A 4,794-nucleotide genomic window follows, 5' to 3' on the forward strand; every position below is an offset into this window, starting at 1 on the left:
GCCCCGGGCCAGCACCGGCCTCCCCCGGCTCCCCTCAGCTCGGGAGCTCCTCCCCCCACGAGCTTGGGGGTCCCCCCGCCCCCTCCTATGGGCGCGGGGGTATTGTTCCTCCCCCCTTCCCCCCATGTGGGCTCGGGCCCCGGGGAGATCCTGGCTGTTACGGTTCCCTTCCCTTCCCTTCCCTCTGCGTCGGACTCCCGCCCAGTCCGTGTGGCAGGAGTGCGGCCCGGCGGGGCAGGTGGCCGTCACACCGCTGGCTCCTCTCTGAAACCTAGCCTGGCCCTGCCTGGCGCCCCTGACAGGATCTCCAGGCCCAGCTGTGAGGGGCGAGGCCAAGCCTCCCCTGGGAGCAGCGCGTGTTTGCCCCGGGGTAGGAGAGCGGCTCGCAATGACTCCTGTGCACGTTACCCACCCGAGAGGCCCCTGCCCAGCCGTCCTCGCTCCGTGACAGACAAAGCAGGAGCGTTGCCTGCACGCGCTGCGCCCAGCGAGCTTCTCCCTGGCACTCGTGCAAGCTCCTGTAGCTGCTCCTCGCCGGCTTCCTGATTTCACCCTTGACCAGAGCTGTGGGTATTACCTGCTTGTGCCCCCTGCTGCGTTCACCCGTAGAGCTATGGGAAGAGATCAGGTGCGGTCATCCTGTCCCAGGCATACTGTTTCGTCCCAGGGCTGCCTACTTGTGGGGGAGCATTTCGTGTTTCTGAGAGAGCCTCTCCAAAATCTGCCCCGCGTTTCCACAGCGGGAACGCAGGTGCCTGACGTGTCGCTTTTTGCGGGATGAGGATGAATCCTTGAGAAACAGTTGGACTGAAGGCCGCAAAAGGCAGTCTTGGTATTCCTAGAGCAGGGCCCTTGACAGGTGATGACGCTCGGTATCAGAAAGTGATAGCCATACGAGAAGGGTTATGCCTCTGATGTAGATGGCAGGGGGGTGGATTTGACTGAAGTGTCAAGGCCGGCTATCTTACTGACTACGAGGTACCTTTCTTTGAGAGCGCTCCAGGTGACCAGACCGCTCTGACTTGCGGAGCGCAGGTTGAAACGCCCAGAAGCAGGATGTTTGGTGAAATCCCCTTGGCTGAAGAACTTCCTGCTTCTGGACAAGAAGATGAGCCTGTATCGCCTGTGAAACTACAGTGCAAAACTAAAGGCTTTGAAGGCAGTCTTCCTGGCATGTTTCATAAAAATGCTGTCTTGATAAAGGAGAGACTTGGGATGGCCTGTAGGTGCAATGATTCACTGTCATGTTGTGCTTAATGCCCAGATGCTGCGGTGATAAGCGGCCTCACAGGAACTCTGCAATGTGATCTCTAGAATGGTTAGACAGTAACTTCAGCGGCTTTGTGCAGCACGGTTACAAGAGCTGAAAATGGATAGGAAGGAAGAGAGATTGCCTCCTTTCTTGTACCAGAGGTCTTAATAGAAGGATTGCCTTGAGACCCATCTTTCCCCGTTCAGGACTGCCCAGGTAACTCTCCCTGTACTGCTGATTGCCAAAGTCATTGTGTCAGTTCAGCCAATGCTTTATTCAGAAAAGCCTATAACAAATTTTTAACTGCTTTTGAATCAGTTTGACTACATTTTAGGACCTCTCCCATCTGGGTAGGGTTTAGAGGGAGATTACACTATTTCACCGTGCGGGGGTGATGTCAAAGTGAAACTAGCCAGGATTAAACATCTTTGTGTACACAGTTAACATGCTGTATTTACTCTTGTGGCTGCTCCTCAAACATAATATTACAAGTGCAGGGCAGGTCTCTAATTAAAGGTCTTGGGTTGAGAGATTGGCAACAGCGAAAGTTGAATTTCTGCATCAGAAAGAAAAGGTGAGCATTGCAAGCAGTTCTTCCCACTTCTTTCTCCTTATTTGCTGTAGAAATAAGGAGCCTTTATGATGGTCTGCTCTAGACCTTCCAGGTTTCTGGCCTCAAATGTTTTTACCAAATGCTAGGAGGTAGACTTAACTGCCAATGTCAATTTGTCTTTTTATTGGGAGAATGTAGCAGGCTTTGCACTGTAACAGGTAAATTTCTTTTTATAGCAGGGTGTTGCTTGTCCTGTGGCACTTTGAAACCTTGTGTGCTTGTATCCCTGATGTTGGGGCAATACAGGAATCTTATTGACATATGAGGTTTGCACAACTGCTGGATCTGTAGTAATTAGACAACTTACAGTAGCTGTTAGCACTGTGCTGTGATAATGCATTGAACTTGCATGACTGACCCAAACAGCTTCCAGTTACCATTCAAGTTTGCCCAGAATCCATCTTTCAAGCCTCGCTTAGCAATGCATATGTTGGGAGGAGAGAGGGTGAGGCACTGTCTTGTGTTACTTGTGATGTGCAAACCACCTACTCAATCATTTGACTGGATGGCCTTCCCATATTTGCACACATCAAAGTAAAAATGGAGAAGAGAACCTCCCTGATCCTTCCTTCAGTCTGTTTGGGATTGTTCTCTTCACGATGCATTTTAATATGTTATCAAGTTTCTTTAAAAATCACAAGTGATGTAACTTCACTACTTGCTACACTTTCTTTCAGGCTTTCCTGGTATTTGGTCTTCCTTGATTTCATGCAGCCATTCCCAGTCTAAATCTTACTCTGGAAGGGTAGACTGTTAGAAAAACTTGCCTTGAATCGGAGCTTCACGAATTAGTGGGGCATCTTGATTTCCAGGCTTTTTGTGTTCTGCAACTTTTCCAAGATTTTTCTGCTGCTTTGTAATACATTTTCACTTCAATATCATGCTTGACCACCAATTTTTTTTTTTTTTTAGTGTAGCAGCTGAGCTAGGTTTAGAGACAGTAACATGATCAGCTCAAGTTTACTAGGCCATAGAAACTGTCTAATAAAAAACAATCTGTCAATTGTCTTTTATTGTTGTATTTTTCAAGTTAAAAAGGGGCAGATAGAAAGTGACCTTTAACATACTGTGTCTTCCTTGGCTATGTCTGGCAGATCTTATCTGTGCTTGGAGTCATTAGCTCACCTCTGCACAGTACCCTTGAAAACACAGAGGCTGAATGAAGCATTGCTTACTCTGCCTTAAGAAATCTTTTTAGAATCAAGGAACAGCACCAAATGATGCCTGGTGTTATTCTGGTACAAATATTGTTGCTAATATTTGCTTACATTTTGGGGCTCAGAGTATCAGAAGTCATTTAAACAGCATCTCCAAGTAGGCCTTGGCATTTATAATGTCCCATGTGTCCAAGCACTGTAAAAGCAGCTCTAATTTCTTACCTCTACAATGAAGCCACTTGTATTTGTAGAATTTGAGATGGGAGGAAAAAATGAAGTGATTTGCCCGAGGTGACACTAAATCAGTGGCAGTGGGGGTATTAAACTTTGATCCCTTCCAGTCTTGCCCTCTTTCCACTGGGACTTGACCTCTCTGAGAACGCTCTACAGAATGGCATGTCTTCTCTTCAGCATTTCACCAGACACATTTGGGGAGTGAAACAACTGTGCTTGGTACCCTATGAAGGGCACTGCACCCATCTAATCATTCTCTGGGATTTCAGGAAGCACACATCTGTCATCAGATAACTAGCTGCAGGGTATCACCTTTGTGACCATCCCCTCTGGATTTGGGAGGTGGCTTGGATGTTAAAGCAGTGTTTTCTTGTGGGCTTTGCGCATGCTGAAAACGTGATAGCTATGCTTCAGTGCTGAATAACGGTGCAGTTATAGACGGGGCTCGGGTATGTTTTTACTAAAATCTAGGCCAGGTTTTCTGGACATTTCCCTGTCTATTCTACTTCTGACACTGTTGATAGCAAGAGCATTAGGGTAGACTGTTATAATTGGAGAGGGGGCTGATTCTACTATTTCCCGTGGTTGCTACTCCTGGTGAAACTGCATTGGGAGTAGGAAAAATAGGAGAGCCCCTGGTATATAAGAATACTTACTAGCAGTTCTTGTAATGAAGCACTGGATCTTTGTAATTTAAACAAAGCTTTGGTGGAGATCTGGGCTTGCTGCTGCCCTGTCTTTAACAGCTATTGTCTGATGCTCAGATCAAAATCTCACCTGGGAGTGTTCCCTGGTGCCGGAGATCTGAGGGAAGCTGGAGAGGGGGAGGAGAACAACAGCAACAGGCCAAAAGCCTAGAAATGTTTTTGATGATGCCCTGCAGCACTGGAGAAAAAGCTGTCAAATCTTGGCCTATCAAGGGGAAAGTCAACAAGGATTGGTTGGGAAGTGTAAATTGGGTGCATTACACCCACTGTGTGCGTTTGTAAATGAATACTTCTGTAAGTTTTCTGTGGATATCTTTGCTTCAGGTATAGCAGAGAGATTCCTCAAAGCCCTGCCATCCACATAGAAACCATCACATGAAGTTGGGAGCAATGTAAGCTCAGGCTACTTACCTGGCTAAGGATGTGGGTTGGTGTCTGGAATCTGCTTTAGCTGTCTGGAAATTTCCCCACTTTGCCTGTGTTCTCATTGCAATAATCACCATTGCTTTCCTCTTCAAAGGACAGAACCCCCCTGCAAATAGCTGACTAGTAATGAATAAATGTTTTCTCAACCCAAAGAAATGGGACTGTGCACCTAGACATACACTAAAAGTACGGAAACAAGGCCACAGTAAGACGGACAGGGCCCAGCCATGGAAATGTTGCCACCTAGCCTGGGCTAATCCCGGTGTTCAAACCTGGATTTAATTATTGGAGTAGAGATTCTTCCACCCACTAGAGTGACCACCTTTTCAAAATGGAAAGGTGGGGCACATGCCCACCTTCTACCCCTCCTCTCTGCCCCCAGCACAGCCAGAGCTGAGCTGAGGC

General features: G+C 47.6%; 1 protein-coding gene across 6 annotated transcripts in view; it reads left to right on the forward strand.

Moving 5' to 3' along the window:
• Positions 1–347: 347 nt before the first annotated feature.
• LLGL2 (LLGL2, scribble cell polarity complex component) overlaps positions 348–4,794 on the forward strand; it is a 43,865-nt gene continuing 39,418 nt past the window's right edge. For 3 of the 6 annotated variants that reach the window (XR_003092749.1, XR_003092750.1, XM_006018267.3), the window contains exons 1-2: positions 350–566; positions 1,265–1,468. The gene's annotated coding sequence lies outside the window, so the exon portion shown is untranslated. Of the gene's footprint in view, positions 567–1,264; positions 1,469–4,794 lie in introns of all 6 variants that reach the window. The other 3 variants (XR_003092751.1, XM_025197493.1, XM_014517244.2) reach the window with 2 other exon arrangements.

Source organism: Alligator sinensis, unplaced genomic scaffold (assembly GCF_000455745.1).
Source record: "Alligator sinensis unplaced genomic scaffold, ASM45574v1 scaffold400_1, whole genome shotgun sequence".
Lineage (NCBI taxonomy): Eukaryota > Metazoa > Chordata > Crocodylia > Alligatoridae > Alligator > Alligator sinensis.